The sequence below is a fragment of the Phyllostomus hastatus genome, unplaced genomic scaffold, assembly GCF_019186645.2.
Source record: "Phyllostomus hastatus isolate PE091 unplaced genomic scaffold, TTU_PhHast_1.1 phas_contig_80, whole genome shotgun sequence".
NCBI classification, from domain to species: domain Eukaryota; kingdom Metazoa; phylum Chordata; class Mammalia; order Chiroptera; family Phyllostomidae; genus Phyllostomus; species Phyllostomus hastatus.
This window is the reverse complement of record NW_025333960.1, coordinates 29949528-29969058: the sequence shown is the minus strand read 5'-3', so window position 1 is coordinate 29969058 and position 19531 is coordinate 29949528. Positions and strand designations below refer to the sequence as shown.

The window sequence follows — 19531 nt, the reverse complement described above, 5'->3', positions numbered from 1 at the left end:
AGTCAGCCATGCCCTGTTTTTCCTGCTTCAAATCAATGGCCTGTGCTCCACTAGGAGGGAAGGGGCAGGTAGCCCCACAAAGCCCCATTTCATCAGCCTTTCGTATATACGATTGCCTGAGAGAGTGCACTTTGAAATGCTTTTACTGAGATCTTCACACATGATCCCAATGGCTCCGGGGTCTGGGGACCCCTGTCATGACGTTTTTGGAAATAGACAAGTCAACCTTCAGAAAATACATAGTTCAGTTAGACGTTTGTCCATTGAAATCTTTGCCTTCAGCCGAGGGCAGATCCCATCTTTCCCTGAAAACCTCTTCCTCCTCTGCAGCCTCTCTCTCTAGATGGAACAGGGCGGTGGTCAGTGGCTTTAGCAAAAAGAACCTGCATCCGCTGAGAATTTGATGAGCGGTCTTTTCTGATCTCTGACATCCCGTTGCTGAGGCCTTCTCTTGGTTCATTTTGTTTTCTCTGGAGCCGGAGACAAGGGCTTTGTTGCAGGCAGTGCATTTGGGAGAGGATTCCAGGAGCGAGGAGAGTGAGGCAGGGAGGAGAACAGGCAAGTGTGGACTGTGCCTTGGAGGTGAGCTCTCTGGGTAGCTGACTCACTCTGTCAGGACCTGTGGGAAGCATGCTGGTGGGAGGCTTCCCAGAGCTCTCTGCCCCCAGAGTTGTGTGCCCGAGGCCAGGGTCTGGGGCATTCCTCTTCTGGCTCCTGTGGCCTGTTGATTGAAGGTTACCTGGAGCTCTTCACTGTTTTGTGCTTCTGGGCAGCAGAGAGTGGGATAGTATGGGAGTGAGGAAAGGTACAGCACAAGCTGGAGGGGCTGTCACAGCTCACATGGGACTGTCCCCTGCTGCTGCGTGGAATGGACATGGGTGAGCAGTGGGCTCTGCAGCCACTGCAGATCAGACCCCTAGCTCCATCGCTGATGGGCTGTGGGATCTCTGCCAGAACACCAAGCACCACTTTCCTCATTAGATATTATTATCCCTGTGGGGATAATAATAGTACGTTACCTCGTGGTGTGCCATGCTCAGTAAAGATTAATGATGGTTACCCAACAACAGGCTCCTAGTCCAAATTGTGTCCAAGGCTCCCTTTTCTCCTTCAAGGTGAACCCGACTTCTCTGTGCCTGCATATTTCTCTAGGGGAAAGTGGAGCCATGTGTCAGCAACACTGATGAAAGACATGTTCTCCCTCCCGCTGCATACACCAGGGTGCTGCAACTTAGCTGCCCCTCTGAGGGCTCCCACGTGGTCTCCCTTCTGCTTTTTCATCCCTCTGCTTCTCCACCTTCCTGCCCTGTTTGTCCTCAGGGTGCAGAGGGGCTGCGGAGCTCAAGCCCTCAGTGTGCCCTCCTATCTCCTGCTGCTGCTGCTGGCTGTCTCCCTGAAGTGTTGGTGTCATGTTGCACCTTCTTCAAAAAGTCACTGCAGCCCACTGTACTTTCTTGAAAGTGCTGACATAAACATTTCTCTGACAAAATCTGGTAACATTCTAACACTGCCAATACTTAGATTAATGTTGACACTTTTGTTGACCCTCTAAATACAGATAAGCTGAAGTGGTTCAGCTATGTCAGCAGTTAGGGACCTAAACTTTCCAAATTGACTACAACCACTCTAGAGCTCGCTTGCTGCTGGGGAAAGTGTCATGTCATCTGCCAGACAGGGAAGTTTTTCTTTTTCAGATAAGAGTTATGTAAAAATTAAGTTATCCTTTTTTTTTCTCACCTTGGCTGCTTGGATGCTCTGTACATTCCAGTACAGCAATTATATTTCACATTTGTTTTCTGTTATGTTCATCTCTTCTCCTGGATAGTTCTTATTTTAATGATGCTAATACATAGGTCTTTCTATTGTGAGCCGACTCAAATCCTCTTAGAAACAGTGTGTGCACAGAAAACGATGATGGATTGTTAGAGGGGTCATTGCCCCGTGAACACGCATAGTCCCCGCTGGTGGTTCAGTCTTCCCGAGTCTGACACCTTTCACAGCCAGGATTTCTAAAGCCTCTTCTGCAAGATGGTGGTCGTTTCCATTCTGTTAATTGTTTACTCATTCTGAAGACATGTGTTTTAGTTAGGATGTTTTTGGTTGCAGGCCACTGCAAATCCCATGTAGTGCACAGGCTCAAACATCAGACCCAAGTGCTTCATGGACTCTAGGCATGATTTGACCAAGGTCCTGCCTCTGGCTCTATTTCTCTTAGCTTCTAGCTGGGCTCTCCTCTGTGTCAGATTTTTCCTGAGGCTGCTTCCCTCAGCAGGGGCAGGGACTGCCAGCTGCCCCCGATGAAGGCCCTGTGCTTTACTCTGTTTAGACCACACTCCACAGGAGCCTGTTCCTGAACCGGAGACCACAGCCAGGGGAAGGGGGTGCTCAGATTGCCTGCAGCTGCGAGCTGTACAACGTCCTCAGGTGCTGCCCAGGAGAGTGGGGTGGGGTGGAGTGGGAAACAGAGAGGGAGTTTTATTGCTCTCTCCACTTGACTAGTGAAAAGGGAACACAGGAAGGACTTTGACCACCATGAGGAGGACTACTGTAAAGCTGTGTGTGTGCACTTCTTTGGGATGGACATGCCAGGTTGTGCCTTGATGGGCCTGGTAAGTTCTATCAAAATACTCATTCTTTTGTTTGCCTCCAGGAAGAATTTGCCTTGGGATGCCTCTAGCATGGGCAGGTGGGAAGCTTCCTGCAACTATATTCCTTATACGTACCATTTCTCCACCACAGGTTTGCAGTTTATTTATAGAGTCCTTCAACCAATTGACAGCTGATTTGGAATTTGAGTTTCATGCATCAGAGAAGGAGAGTTTAGTTCCACATGCCCAGAGAGCAGATTGGTGCTTGACTCAGTGTAGCCACTAATTGCTTTACTCCAGAAAGATCCTTAAAGGTACGAAAACACTTCTGCCCAGAGTGCTCAGAGGGGGTTCTGGACATATTTTCCTCTTAATTAGCCAAGGAATAGTCCAATTCTTTCAAGAAAATACACTTTTATTCAGTTTTTATATTTTGTCCTTTATGTGTGAAGGAAGCATTGGATAGAGGGCTATCAGGGTGCAGGGAAGAGAAGAAACCCAGTGCACATGCACACAGTGCACGCAGACGACTGTTTCCTTACCTCCAGCTTGTTTTCCCGCTGGACTAAAGGTGGGAAGGACAATGGCCTCCGTCAAATGCCTTCTCTTGGAGGAGCACTATGGCCTTTGAGTTCCCTTGCACAGCCGTGGTGGCCGTGTGCCACCAGCATAGGCAGCGTTGGGTTCGCAAGTAAATGCCCCAGGGTGGAAGAAGGGGCATACCAGCTGGCTGAGGATGGGACACGCCCCAGGAGTCAACCGCTGCCATTTCCGAACCCAGACTCAGATGTCTTGAGAGACTGTCTGCTGCGTCTTCACCAGGATTTGGGGCAAAGTATAAACTTTGGTGGCTTTGTCTCCAGTGAGGAAAACCAGGCCAAGGTGCCTGAAGCTCTCCATAACCGGAAGGGTGCTGTGTACTCTGGGTGGTGATGTTGTGGTCACTTCAGGAGTTCCTGTCAACTGCTTAACACCTCTCCCCACCTGTCTTCACTTCCACCTGATAGAGAAGGGAGGAGGAGATCAAAAGGCCATTTGCTGACTCCTTTGTGTTTCTGGTGATGGCACAAGACTACTGAGTGAACCAGGACTGTTTCTTGCCCTGAAATGCTGCTGCACGCCCATGCCAGCAAATGCAAGTCCCACCCGGAGGGAGCTGGTTGGTGGAGATGCGTGCAGATGGTTATGCGAGCTGAGTCACAGGGCCGCCAAGGAGCACAAGGGGAGGGCGGGCGGGGGCTGGGGAACCAGACCAACTAGGGGTTCCCCCTTAAAAGGACTGGTCGACCATTCAAACTGCGATGTTCAAAGGGTTGTGGGTTGATTGGTTCAAAGGCTCTTCGCTGGTCTGACTGGGACATGAACCGACTCCAGGTTGAAGCTGCAGTTCTTGGGCACCAGGGTGTTGATCAGGGCCCTGAGGCAGAAGCCCCATCCTGCGAATGTTGTGAACCCTGGAATTTCTAGAAAGACTCTGAAGGAGGCAGATCTGCCCGGAAGAGCAATTGCAAACATACATTCTGGTCTTTAGCAGAAGCTTGGAAGACGAGCGAAAGGCTGTGGAATCCATCCGCGGCTACACCTGCCGGGGATTCAACCGACTGGGCCCAGAGTCCTGCAGAACTGCTTTCACCTAACTGCCGTCTCAAGGTCAGGCCATCACCCTGACGTTGATGAGGACATTCATTATGTGACACCGGCTTTGCTTTACCGGAACCCTCAGGAGAAATGTGACCTACTTGAGGTACAGGAAACTGGCACCTCTTAGCGTGAGACTTATTTTTATCTTAAGGACACTGTGGACCTGTTTAAGTGTTTTCTCTCAGTGTTGGAAGTTTCTTAAAGCCAAATGTCAGTATTAAGCCTGGGTATAGGGCTTTATAGTATGCATTTTTATATTTATGAACTCCTGGCTTGATTTTCTCCCCCTGCCCTCTATTCTTGTCTCATTCCTTCTTTCTCACCTACTGTCTGATTATGTTATGGTGATGCATTTGGTGTATCCTTCTAGGTTGCCTTCCAGTGGTGTGCTAGAAACTTTGTGTTTGTTAAATATTCAGGAATTTTGTGAGTCTCTTACTAGAGAGTTGACAGCTTCAGATCAGCCACAATGAGAGCATTTACACCATGGATATAGGCAGACACTACAAAATAGGTCTTTTCTTTTTCTTTCAGAGAGCTAGTCTACCAGCACACCACTGTTTAAATCCTTTCTAGAAAAAGTGGAAAAGGTGGAGTCTTAATCAATATGTAAAAATATTATGAAATTATCTACCTTATTTAAATATGATACATGGTTCTGAATCTTAAGAGCAGTGGTACTGTTTTGAGTCTAAACATGTTTCAAGAGTAAATAAATTTATAAAATTGTGTTTCATCGGTGGCAAGGAAAAAACAGGATTCATCTAAAATGTACCTTCTAGTCAGCTTGGCTGCCGTGTAGCTGTTTTGCAAAGTTGTCAGCACATACAGACGTGATGGTGACTATTTACATATCTGCTGATCACATTTTAAGTGGTACTCTGGTAGAGCTAAGATTTTGGTAAATCTAGCAGTATTAGAAGCAGGTTGATATCCTATTCAATGTGGGATGGTTGCTAAGGGACCAGTCAATGCAAATTAGAAGTAATAATAGCGCTGGTTTAAAAGGGCACAGATTTAGGGCTGGGAAGGGAACATGACTCCCGACAGAGGACAGGGTTTTTGCAGTAACAAGTCTGGATGCTTGCTGCACTGCTCTCCTTTCTGCTTCTGCCTTGGGCCTGAGAGCCAAGGAGGAGTGGGGAAGGAGCAGAAGACAGCAAAGCTGCAGCCATCGTGGGCTGCTCTGGCCTCAGCTTGCCCTGGAAGAAGTTCAGAGAGCCACAGAAAGGAAGTTTGTTATCCTGAATTGGCAGCCCTACAGTCGTAAACTTTGGCAACAACAGGAAACAGAAGCAAAAAAAAATCTCTGACAGTCAAATAGCAATTCCTAGGCCACAAACAACAATGCCCGGTACCAAAGAGAGCTGGGAAGTGCCCCAACCTGAAGATCCCCAAAGGCACTGCAACTGGACGGTTCACTGACCATGGAGGAGCTAATGGTTGTTGTATGTACAGTCTAAAAATAAAGTGCTAATAAACACTGCCCTTGATTTAACCCGTTTAATTCTCACAACAGAAGAAGAAACCAAAGAATGGATGGGTAGAGTTGCTTGCCCGAGGTGCCCCGTGAATGAAGAGAAGGAGCCAGGATCCGAGGCTGTGCTCCTAGCTGCTCAGGTCAAAGAGGAAGAAGGATCTGTGTGCACGGTGAGGGTGTGAAATGCAGTCATCCGGTGAGGGGACAGGTAAGTGCAGAGTAAGGATGTAAGTAGCATGGGGGGTGGGGACAAGACAGGGTCCAGTTCAGGAGACCTACAGCCTTGAACCAGAAAGAGACAAAACCTTAGAAAACCTAGACAGTCTGTCGTTTACTGGCCAAATAGCACCATATATTCAGGGCATTGCTGAGCCTCCATTCTGTTGATTGCAGCTACCGCTGTGGGTGTGAGGGGTTGGGAATTAGTGGGAAAGCTGGCCAAGGCCTGCCTCTCCTTTGCCCTCTTTGTAGTTAGTGATTCTGTGTCCAGGGAGAGCCCATGCTGGTGTAGGGCAGTTTCTTGAGGAGAACATGCTGAGCTACCTTTTGTGGGTAGTGACCTGTAATCCAAGGTGTGGATTATCATCACATAGGGAATCCTATTGGACAGTGGGCTGGGACAGAGATTTCAAATTCCTGAGACAGTCAGGAGCAAATCTTAAAAACACTAAGCTAACCCTTAAAGGAGGAAGGGGAATCTGTGGAACTGGAACAGACGAATGCTGAAAATTTGAGTGGATGAGCACAGCCTTGGTTCTTCCTTGTGAACGCCGTCTATTTATTCCTGAAGACTGCAACTAGTTATCAAGAGCACCAGCACCACCGCATTCTTTATTAGCGGATAAAAACCTTTGTTGATTGATGGTCAAGTATGGCAGGTCCTTGAATAACATTATTTCATTCAATGTCATTTCCTTATAATGTCTATGAGATGCCTTAGGAACTTAACTCGTGTTTATATCAATTAGCCTATGGTAAAATTGTTTTATTATAGTCGTTTAGCTTCAGGACACAGAAACTATCGATGACGTGAAGTGAAGCCTTACTGTAATTATAGATTAAACCACCACATAAATGCACCAGGTCCAGACCTTGCTTTGTTAGAGGAGCTCTTGGCTGCTCAGTGGAAGGAGCCCTGACTTCTGCTGGGTGACTTTGGCGTTTCCAGATTTAACAGCACACGAAAGCGAGCTCTGGCGTCTGTGAGGTGAACTAGAGGTGGCAGCATCCTCCCTCCCCACCCCTCCATGTCCTCCCACGTAACCCTGTCTTCACCGAACAGTGTTCGGTCCCTTTTTAAAAGAACAGTTTTATGAGATGTAATTTCCATTCCATAAAATTGTATGTTTAAAGTGTACATATAATTCAACGTTTTCTTGTATATTTTGTACATGTATGACAAATCTAATTTTAGAACATTTCCATCACCCCAAAAAGGAACCTCTTTGCCCATTTGTATTCATAGCCCATTCTTACCTGCAGGTCCAGGCAGCCACTAATCTACTTTCTGTCTGAACAATTTTATGTGCTGGCGAATGAAATGGGATGTTTTGCAAACACAGCATCTGCCCCACACCTGGGATGGAGCAAACATAGAAAAGTTGACTATTTTTTGAATGAGCTGATGTTCATTGCCATAAAATAAAAAATTGGTAATTTCACAATGTGAATGTGTTCAAAGATACAGTTAATTACCTATTGCTTATCATCTTTGAGTATATTCTGTGAAAGATAAGAGTCACTGGCTGACTTAAAGGTCCAACTTCTATATTGCTAGATGACTGCAGAGCTGTCCATAAAAAATAGGGGGAGTGTCTTGTTTGTTTGTTTGTTTACCCGTCTTTTCTGCTCTGAAATTCCATGTTGTTGATGTAACTTCTACCCTTGGATGCTCCTCAGGATATGAGCTGCTATTACAAAGCAGACTTTGTGGGGAAGTTGGTCCAATGTTAGAACTCCTCAGAATGTCACAGATACATTTGAGTCTTGCTTGAAGTATTAGATGGCCGGGTGTGGACCGCTTCCTCTCCTCTCTCGGATGGAGCCTTTGCTCCTGCAGTTTTCTCCGTTCTCTCTGGTACTGTCAAGTTTTCCCTCTCCACTGGACCGTTTGCATCAGGGTGCACGCTTTTTGCAATTACTGCTATTTACACAAACCCTCTCTTTGATCTGACTTCCCCATTGGATGTTGCCCATTATCCCTGATTCCCTTTTCAGACAATTCTGTGATAGAATTGTCTCTAGTTACTGCTGCTACCTCTTCTTCAGTTCCCTCTTGAACCCACTCTGGGCAGGGCTCTGTATCTGCTCATCCACCAAAATGGCCAACGGTGTTATTGCCAGGGACTTCCATGTGGCCAATCCGTAGTCGACTCTCAGCCTCTCATAGCTCAACCTCTGCGTTCGACATGTCGATCATTCTTGCTGGGAACACTTCCTTCTGGCCTCTGCAACAGCAATGTCTCTTGCTCTTCATCTGTCCCACTGCTCCTTATTCAGCTTGCTGAGCCGGCTGCTGCAGATCACATCTCTAACATATTTAAATGTTGGAGAGTCCCAAGTCTTGCTTCCCCACCTCTTCTCTCTTCTGCCTGAGGCATCCTCCAGGTGATCTCACACAGGTCAGTGGATATATTAAATACTGTCTCTGCTGACTTCCAGATTTGTGTCTCCAACCCATCCCATCCTCAGACAATGGAAGTTCAAGGGAATTGTTCTTGGAGATGCTGGAAATGTCAGAGGGCCCAATGGGCTCTGGCCTCAGACCTCTTCTCTCCTTTCTCCGCACTTTCTCCCTTGGTGATCTTATCCAGTCTCACAACTTAACTGTAATGAAGTCCAGCATATCAGTTGTTTTTTCATGGACTGTGTTCTCCCATCCAAGTACTAACCAAGCCTAACCCTGCTTAGCTTCCAGGATCAGACAAGATCAGGAGCATTCAGGGTGGTATGGCTGTACTGGATCATGTTCTTGGTGTTGCAATTGAACATTCATCATTGTACCCAAGGTCAAAGATTTTCTCCTAGAAGTTTTATGGTTTTGCATTTTATTACATATTGGTCTGTGATCTGTTTTGAGTTAATTTTTATGACAGATATAAGAAGTCTGTGTCTAAGTTCACTTTTTTAAAATATGGACATCCAGTTGTTCTAGCACTATTTGTTAAAAAGACTATCTTTCTCGACGTAATTGAATTTACTTCTTTGTCAAACATCAATTGACTAGATGTGTGTGGGCCTATTTCTGAGCTCTTTATTCTGTTCCATGTCCCGTGGCTTTCAATGCCAATGGCTCTTTAACTTAGACGTCTAAGCTGGACTTCTCCCCTGACATACACCCACTGCGTCCCTGGTACCTCCACCTGAATGCCTAATAGACATCTCAGGCTGAACACATCCAAACTTAGCATGCTCTCCCTCCTCCTACCCAATCTGCTCTTCCTCCTCCCACCTCAGTTAATGGCAACTCCGTCTTTCATGTTGCTCAGCTCAAAAATCTTGACTTCTCTCACTCCCCCACACTTCTCAAGGAATTGGGCAGGAAATTTTGTTGGCTCTACTTCAAAATACATCAGGAATCCGACCATTTCTCACCATCTACATTGCTACCCTGCTGGTGAAAGCCACTATCATGCCTTACCTGGGTCGCTCAGCTGCTGCCTAACTAGTCTCCCTGCTTCTGCCCTTGCTTCCATATAGTCTGTGTCATGGAGCAGCTAGAGGGATCCTGTCAAGGCCATATCACATCGCTCTTCTGTCCAGTCCCCTCCAGTGTCTTCCCATTGAATTCAGAGACTTTCTGGTAGCCTATACAGTCCTTTATCCCTTTTTCTACCCTCTTACCTCTCCAACCTCACCTCCTACTGCTCCTCTTGTTTACTCTGCCCCAACCGCCCAAGCCTCCTCACTGTTCTTCAAACATCCTGCACAAGCTCCTGCCTCAGGGCCTTTGCATCAGCTCCCTGTGCCCTGCACGTTCTTCTCCAAGGTATCCACGGGCCTACCTCCTCCCCTTCTTCGAGTCTTTGCTCAGATCTCACCTTCTTCATGAGGCCTTCGCAGAACACCTCATTTTATCCCTTGCCACTGGCACCTTTTATCCCAATTACCTTACTCAATCACTTCTCCCCTTCCCTTTGAGTATATCATTTACTTATGTGTAAGTTCCACGAGAGTAAGATTGTATGTGTTTTCTACATTCCCAGGACCTCAGTGTTTGTTGAGTGAATGAATGATTGGAAGAAGGGACAACTGGCATGCCATTCCCTGCTCTGGTGTTCGCATATGCAGCACACTTGTTGGGTAGGAGGCCGAGAGCCTATGGGAGCTGCTGTGGTAAAGAGTGGGGCAGCCCAAAGGCCTGCTCTTCCTTGTGGCCGAAATGGTGGAAGTTCCCCTGGGTTGTGGTCATTGAGTCACTTACTGAGCCAGGCAGGTAGAAACGAGGAAGCTCATGGAGGCCGGACCTGGGGTGAGGTGGGAAGAGACTGAGCATGGCAGGCTTGCCACATTCCCAGGTGAGGGAAGGGCCAGCAGGGAGGTCCTGCCAGCCTGGAGGAAGCTTGCCTAAGTCTCCGGAGACAGCCGGCATTTGGATAAGCCCCTCAGATGATACTAACAGTTAGCAGGGTTGCCCTTGAGGCACTGAACAGGGGAGACCTCTTGTCCAGCTCCTTCCAGCCCATTCTTCTATATCACCCACCCCTTTCCCCTGAGCGCAGACCCAGCAGAGGGAGGGAGGAGAAGCAAGGCCTCCAAGCAGACTCCCCCACACCCCTGACACCTCAAAGGGGCCTGGTCGGATAGGGGGAGGGAACCTTGCTGGAGGCTAAATGGACCGTGCTGAGAGTAGGCCTGAGCTCTGCTAGGATGTCACTGAGGGAGGGAAAGGGGCCATTCCACTGAGCATGGCTGGCAGCAAAGATTATAGAGGATGACAATGTTATGTTAGCTAAGTGAAGCATCTAAGAGAAAATAAACAATGTGTAGAGGACCAAATTTACAAATCTCAATCCAGGAAGAAGAGCTTTTGCTTTAAGAGCTTCATTCAAGTAAAGAGGAATGAAAAAGCAGAAAACATAATTCCCTAAAAATATTTCAGATGTTGCCCTGGGTTTCTTCAGAATAAAACGTAACGCCCTTGGTTAGTCTGGGCAGGGAAACACTCTGGAGGCTGCAGGCCGGGCCCTGGTCTCAGCCCCACGCTGTCTGGCTCTCCCCCTGGGGGTGTCCCCGCCACCGCCAGAGAGGTGCCGCTTGACCTGAGCCCCCTTCTCACCCAGCGTATGTATGCTGGTGAGCCCTGGGTCACAGAGTCATAGAATCTCAGAGCTGAAAGGCATGCATTAGTTCATTTCTCCATAACACACAAGGTAAGGCAGGCTCAGAGAGTTGGGTGGTGTGGTCAGGATTGCACAGCACACTAGGGGTTGTCATAAGCAGAAAATGGCCTCCAACATAGCCACATTCTGATCCCTAGAACCTCCTAATATGTGGCAAAAGGGGCTTTTTAGATGTCATTAAGTTAAGGCTTCTGAGGTGGGGAGAATATCCTGGGTTATCCATGGGTCATCACGGGGTCTTCATGAGAAGGAGGCAAGGGGGCCAGAGTTAAACAGGAAGCTGTGACAGCAGGTGTCCATGACGGGCCATGAGCTGCGGAATGCAGGTGACTTCCAGAAACTGAAAAAGACGAGGAAACACATTCACCCCTGTAACCGCTAGAGGAGACGCAGCTCCGCCAATACTTCGATTGTAGCTCTGTGAAACTCATGTTGGACTTCTGACGTCCAGACCTGGAAGAAAATAAATCTGTGTTGTTTTAAGTCATCAAGCTAGTGGTATTTTGTCAACAGCAGCAATGGGAACCGAATTCATTGGCACAGGCAGCGCAAAAGTGCCCAGCTCCTGACTCCCATTCCCCTGGCCTTTCTGCCACCACTCTGAGCCGAAGATGAAGCACAGCGACCCCTTGAGTAGGTCGGAAGTCCCAGGTCCTGGCACGAGCCCTGTGCCGTGACAGAGGTCTGGCAGGGGACAGAAGATCTACCAGGCAGAGAAGGTTCTCTCCAAAACGTGTGGCCAGCTCGGGCATGATTCAGACAAGGGCAGCTGCCAGCGATTAGAGACCTAGTGTCTAGGGTGGTCAGTGCTCAGACACTGGGGGAGGCCCCTGAGGGCTCTCTGCCCAAATGTTAATGGGACCCTGGACTTGGGGTCAAGAGGCCCTCTGGAGCAGAGGCAGCAGGACCTCAGCCATGGAATGTCACCCATGGGCCAGAACCGGAGCAGGGGTGAGTGGGGTGCCTGGGCGAGGAGGGCTGGCCGTGCACGCATGAGAGTTTTGTGACAGTCACTGGCATGAAAGGCAGTGAGTGGGACTTGGGGGCATGAAGTAGTCAGCCACGGCCACTCAGCTTGGAGCAGGGTGTGGAGGCCCGGTGACCGGAATCACTTCCCCCTCCTGTTTGGACTGCTGAGGTGGGGCTGGCAGGGGCGGAGGGAGGAAACATCGAGGAAGGCAGCTTTGGGAAGCTGAACAAGACAGAGGCAGCTGAAACGAGGGGAAGGCTGATATTTCCCACCACTGTCAGGGCCCTACACAACAGGGCTACACATCCTACCCCTGACTTGACTTGTCTGGAAGCAGCCTGGGCACTAGGATTGTAGAAGCCCCACTAGCTTCTTGCACGTACATTGGATCTCTCTGACTATCTCACAGCCGAGCCTGAGGGGCCCGCTGCACATGCTCACTTGAGCTTGGGGCAGAACCTTCCACAGCCTCCGGCACAGCCTCTTGACCACAGCGCTGGGTCCCTGCCTCCCACTGTGGGAAGATCTGGCCTCAGGAGACACTGCTTTCCCTAAGCTGCAGGCCTCAGCATTGGCAGCCCTCGTGTGAGTCCCCACAGAACAGCTGACGTGGGGCAGTGCACCCCAGGCCTTCCTGAGGTCCTGGGCCAATGTGGGGGAAGTGCCCCCAACAGCAACTGACAAGTCCTAAGGATGAGGTGGCTCACGGGGCTCACAGGGCCAGGACTGTCCTCAAGAACCCACACAGGGCCACTCACTGGAGTGGCTGCCAGGCTGTCCCCTGCCCAGCATACCCCAGGCTGATCAATAATGGGAAGGATCTCTAGCCTATTCTATAGGGAGAATAGAAAGAAAATACTATTTGGCATCATTTCAAATGAGCATAATTTCCTTGAGCATGATTGATCAAAATTTCCTTCATCTGGAACCACAGACCTCATCAGGACAAGATGTATTAGCTGCATTGAAATGGGATCTAATGTGCTGGGGCTCAGAAAACATGCAACACAGGGACACGCTCCATGTGGGTACTATTTTACAGATTTATGCCTCATAAACACCGAGATGCTGATAAAAACTTATCAAAAAAGAGAAAGTGTGGTATGTTTATAGTCATGTGAGCTTCATTATCAAGACTGTTCCTGATGAGGGAATGTTCGTTCTGATGAGGGTCAATGAGAGCTGCATCCTCCGCTTCCAATTTTACACCTCCGGTGATTCCAGGAATTTTCCAAAGACCAGCTACTGGCTCTGTGCATTTCAAACCTTGCTTCCCCTCCTAACCACATACTCCTGTTGCTGGGAGCCCTAAGACAGGTTCACGTGGCAATGCAGCCGTGGGTCCTTAACCTTTACTGCCGGGCCAGGGAGCCTGCCCGGGGTGGTGGGAACGTGCCTGGGAGACATTCTTGTACCAAGGCAGCCGGCAGTAACCGATCTACACAGGGTGACTGCAGACTCACCAAATGGGTCGTCACCCTTACTTCCCTTGTTCGACTCCCCTAAATATATGTCTTGGCTATCCCACCATTGTGTAGCCTGAACAGGTGTGATGTAGGGGAGTCTGGAGTGGACGTAGTCAATGGTCTTAGTCAATGGCAGCTGAAATAGCATAGCATACTCCCAGATGTTTTACAGAAATGCGTGACCATGTGTTCAGGGCCTGTGAAGTGACCTGGCCAGAGAGGGACCGGAGCTGGGGCTGCGGAGGCAGGTGTAGACCGAGAGGCACATCCCGCAGACATAGCCATGCCGCCCTCCTGCTCTTCACCTGCGCATCTACTTCCAGAGGTGGGTCGACCTCCCGACCTGAGGAAGTGGGGACTGGTTTTACACTTGAATAGCCAAAGGCCATCGAGAATGTGCTTCCTGTAAGGGACACTGCCTCAAAATTCAAGACTCCGTCCTCTGGGAGGCAGAAGATTCCTCGAAACTGTTAAATTTTTCCAGTATCTGTTCATAAAACAGTTCATTTTTTTGTCCATCCAGAACTAGTCACTCCCCTTTTTATATCTTCAAGGACACCTGGCTGATTTTTTTAGTTATCCGGTGTCAGTCACCAAATTCGTGGTCTGCAAACTGGAGTCCACAGTTCCTGGTGACAATTTTTAAATGTTATATTGAGTGAAATGGTGCTGGTGCTCTGGAAAAGTTTGGCAGTTTCATATAAAACAAAACATACAATTACCTTATTACCCAACACTCTCACTCTTAGGCATTCATCCCCGAGAAATAAAAATTTATGTTTACACAAAAACCTGTATACAGATGTTCATAGAAGATTAATTTTAATAGCCCAAAACTTGAAACAATCCAGATGTGCTTCAACAGGTGCATGGTTAAACACACTGCAGTGTAGCCCAAACACGGAATACTACTCAGCAATGAAAAAGGACAAACTGTCGATACACACTGCACTTTGGATGGGTCATTAGGGAATTATATGAGTATAAAAGCCAATCCCACAAAGATGCTGTGATTTACATAACATTTTCGAAGTGACCAAACCATAAAGATGGAGAACAGGTGAGTGGTTGCCAGGGGCTCGGGGGTGGGCGCAGCACAGGAGGAGATGTGTGTGTTTACAAAAGGGTGTCCTAGGGACCCTTGTCATGATGGAGTTGGTCTAGATCTTGGCTGCAGAGGTGGAAACTACACACGATACAATTGCATAGAACAAAACACATACACACACAAAATACAAATGTAAAGTGCACGTCAAACTGATAAAATCGAAGATAGGTTTTGTCGTGGATGTTGTCAACATCCGTTCCGTGGGTGTGGTATTGTTACACTGCAATAACATCTCAGTGCAGTTCACCATCAGGGAACCCAGATGGGGGTACTTGGGTGTCTCTGTATTATTTCTTGTAACTGCATGTCAGTCTACAGTTACCTCAGAATAAGTTTAATTTTTAAAAAAGTTACATGGATATTTTGATGGCAGTTTAACAAAAAAACGAATATCAATATATTCTGGATTATCTGTGTGACTCCTTTATAGACTTTAACTTAGTTCCCCTGTGGCCCATTAGTGCTTTCTTTGGCATGAGTGTTTATTGCCAGTCACTTTGCATCAATAGCAACCACTAGGCAAGAAGAGAGTCAAGGACAAGCCTTCCCAATGAGCAGGTCGAGTGACAGGCATGTGGTACAAAGCAAGGAAGATTTTGCAAGGCAAGAATGAGAAAAATTTTTATGAATCTCCAGTTTGGCTTTATTATTATAATGCCACTTAAATACATATAAGCTCATGTACAGCTATAAAGCCAAAACAAATTTCCAACTGAATATAATAAAATCTACAAAACCCATAAAACTCAAATTAGTGGCATTAATTTAGTGCAATGAATGATGCTGTTGTGCTGAAACTAAGTTGCTGATCACAAAGCACAGATGATACACTGCTGTAGGGCTTGCCTACCGTCTTCATTTGGAACTGGGATTTCTTTACTTACAACTGGAACTTTCTAGGGACCAGAAAGCAAGCAGGAAAGCCCTTAGACCTTCTAGAATAAAGGCAGCAAGGACCCCTAGCTCTCTACTTTAATAACACGCATCTTGCCCTGGCAGAGCCCTGACCAGCTTGGTGAGTTAGTTTTAGGGCCTTTGCAAGTAGGTCTGGGCTGAGGGGGCAGGGCACTTCTGCAGGCTCTCGGCTCCCTGATGACCACAGAGAATCTGAGAGTCGCAATGAGACTGGAAAACTATGACAAGCAAACACAGAAACAAGTATTTTAACAATTGAGAGGGGAAGACACAGAGCTTCTGAGGAAACTGCAGTATGACTGCACAACACAATAACTAGTGTTCATGATAATGACCCTGCGCAGTGAATCAAGTGTTGAATTAGGTTGAGAATCTCAGGTTTTGGAAAAAATATCCATCTGACTTTTGTGGGTTTTTGAGTCCTGGTCCTTGAATGAGCAAGCTGACTTTGGTTAGCTCTAGACCCGTGCATTCGGGGACCCTCCCTCCCAGCAGGGACTGTGTGTGTGTGTGTGTGTGTGTGTGTGTGTGTATTGGGATGAGGGAGGGAGAGGGAATTCTATGACATTCAGAACAAATGGCTTCCTCACACTTGATTAACTCTGCCCCCAACACCCCCTGCACTCAAGGCTGCTGATAATTGCCCCCATTTCAGGATCTGGAGGCGGCACATCCGACCTTCTGAGCTTTCCCCTGCACACCTCTTCATGCCTCTTCTGACAGGTAATTATGGCTGAGTGTGAGCATCAACAGGAAAGCAGACCTCTTATCTTCATGCTGGGCACTTAAATGGGCATTTAAAGCAAATTATTAATAGCTGTGCTCAAGAAAATGAGATCAGCAGAAGCTTCTGAGATATTGACATATTGTGACTGTGGAAGAGAAAGGGCATTTCCATGACAAATAGGGAGACTTTTATGAAGTAATTAAATATTAATTTATCCAACAAATATTTATTACATACCCTCAATATTAAGAATATCTTAGTAGGAACCTCAGGGTACCCAAAACCATACATGATTCAGTTCCGAATCTCACAGAATTTGCAACCAGGGTTTTTTAAAAAAGATTTATTATTTAAAAGACCTGCAGTATAAAGAAGTATCAAAAATGTAGTTCAGTCTTAACACTTGAGGTGAGAAATGGGTGCATCTAAGGAGAAAAGACCCCTGAGCTACCCCTGGAAGGGTGGGTGGAGCAGCGATGGGCAGGAGCCGGCAAGAGGGCATGCCCCGTGGAGGGGGTGGTCTCAACAGAGTCGTAGGAAAGGGAGGTGAGGCAGCAGTCTGGGCTAAGAAATACTGATGGAGTAGTAGCTAGAGATAAGCCGAGGCAAAGACTGGAAAGCATTTTCGAGTGCCAGGCTAAGGAGTCAGCTTTACTCTCTGGGAAGTGGAGTGACTAACAGAGGTGTGTGAGGGGGGCCAGTTAGAAAAGGTTAGAATGGCCTCCAGCTAGAAGGCTTGTGCAGGTGAAAGGCCTGGAGAGGGAAGGTGGAGATCCTTTCATTTCAGGGAGCCTGGCGAGACCATGCCCGGTGAAGTCTGGAGGAAGGGGAGCTTCCCTGTGGGTCAGAAGAGAGCAAGACAGAAAAGAGTGGTGTTTGATAAGGTTTTATGGGTTACAGTAAGGAAGGGGAACTCGGCCTCCAAGACATACTCTGCCCTAAAGGGCTTGCCCAGCTTCAATGTTTTCAAATTAATCTACAAACTCTCTTATCTGCAGGTTGACATTTTGCCGTTTTGAGCTGACACCATAACCATATGATTTCACAGGATGAGCCTTGAATCTCCCCAGAAGGTAACCCATACCTGGCGGTGAGTCCCAAGCCTATTGCTGGAGTTGGTCAAGACCCTTCTCACAGGCTCAGAGTGTAGCTGGCACCCTGTGCATGCACAGCAAATGCAGAAGTTTATAACTGTGGTTTCCAGGAAAGGCCTAGCTCAGGCCGGACCTTCATTTATTGGTTTGTCCTTTTGGCTGAGTGTGCTGAGCCCTGCTGTGTGCAAGGAGCCCGGCCACCTCAGTGTCCACCAGCCGCAGTGACCTTCCTGTTCTCTGAAATCCTGCTCTCCGGAGCATGCATGGTGCATCCTGGTTTACTTCACTGGCAAGTCTGTCCTTCTGAAAGTGGAGGCAGCAGAGGTTCACCTGTTGGGCGAGATCCAGACAAACCAGCCGGGAGGAATGGAGGGAGGGTCACTGCATCCACTGGGGAGCCTGGGGAATAAGCCATCCTGTCAACCTCTAAATGTGTCTCCATGAAGAAACAGCGCTGCTGGTGCATATGGCAGCAACAGTAGCTAGTACTTGCCGGGTGCTCTGTCTGTGGCTGTCATTCCTTTAAAGACAGAGAACCTCGCTTTCACAGGGTCTATGCAATGTTCCCCAGCTTACACAGATCGTAAACTTGGTTTGAACCCACAACAATTGGGCTCCAAAGCTGAGGCCCTTTAGATAAGAAGTAGAATTGCATTTGGGGGGCTTCACTGCCCTATTTCCAATGCTTTAGCACAGGGCCAGACACACACTAAATGATGATGAATTAACAATGACATGAAATGAATGTTAAATGAATTCAATATATGTTAAATGAATACAGAAGTGAATACTTTCCTTAAGTAATAATTCCACTGACAACTTGTGTAAATTTTAACAATTTTGTGGTTAGAGCTCACTCGCATTGCAGGGGTAACAGAGGAGAACCTGTGCTTCTCTACCTGTGAAAACCATTCTGTGCAGAGGGCAGGACAGGCTTTCCTCTTCCCATTTGGCAGAGGAGGAAACTGAGGCATAGAAAGTCTAAATGACTTGTCCGAAGTCCTGGAGTAAGGGCATCGCAGTGTAGAATTCAAAAGCCTTCTTTTTGGACTTTGGCGTCAGTGTCCCTTCCCCATCACTATGGCTTTTCCTCTAAATAGAACAGTAGAAGCTAAGGGGCACAGTCTTTTCTCATTAGCATTCTCTCCAAAATAGATGTAGAAATTTTACCTACGGGCAGTTCTATTAGATGTCATAAACCACTGGCTCCCACCCTTTACTTCCCATGCGGTCTTCCGTCCTGCTTTGGAAAGCATCTGTGAGCCTCGCACTCTGGAAGCAAGGGGAGAAAACGTATTAGGTTCTCTAATATGATAATAACATAAAAGAAATATATGGTGCCCCAGAGGGAGAGCATTACAAATGGATGAAAAGTGCCTATGTGATGTGGAGGATTTTTTTCTTTTCTTTTCTTTTTTTTAGAATGTAAAAATAAATAGAAGAGTGCAAATAGCATCTGCAGCGAATGGAAGGCATGGACCCGTTTCCCTGGCACTTGCACGGCGGTGTGACATCATTTCTAACATTCCCTACTTTGTCATTTGTCAGGTAGCCCTGCAGTCTCTTGCTCGCTTGCCAGCCTTCAGGAGATTTCTGGAGCTCCCAGTGAACAAGGAGGGCCTTTGGCCAAGTCTCTCCTGCCCGTACGCCCGCAGGCCTTGTCCTCACCGCCTCGCTCAAGGTTCTCAGTTGTTCCCTGAAGTCAGACCCGGGCCAGGCAGAGATGGGTGGTGGCCGAGGCCGTGCTTCTCAGCGTTCTCTCCGCTGAGACCGCCAGGCCAGGACAGTCTGTGTGCCAACTCGGGGCACGCGGTGAGGGGCAGGGAGGGGCCGGGAAGCTCACCTCCCAAGGAAGCCAGACCTTCCCTTCCTGGGCTCTGGGCTGGGGCACAGCTCTTTTCTGTCCCACACTCCCTTGCGCGTTCCCCTGAAGGAACACCCTAGATGCACCGTCCGTGGGGGACTCTGCCCACTGGCCTCTGACTCTGGTCTCAGTCTGCCCTGCTGGCTCCATCCCAGCCCTGCCCGGCGGGGAGGCTGCCAGGTGCTCTGTGTAGCCCATTTGTGCCCTGAAACCCAGCTGCACTCCCTCCAAGGCTCCTGGCCGTTCAGGAAGTAAATTCTCCTCTTGTTTCTCCCAAGTCTTACCCCATTCCAGACTTCACTGTTCCTTTTTTTAAAAAGTTTTATTATTTTATTT

At 48.0% G+C, this 19531-nt stretch overlaps 1 pseudogene; it reads right to left on the bottom strand.

The window, feature by feature from the left end:
• The window catches only part of LOC123826363, a 28527-nt pseudogene that overhangs the window by 8083 nt on the left and 913 nt on the right, over positions 1-19531 (bottom strand).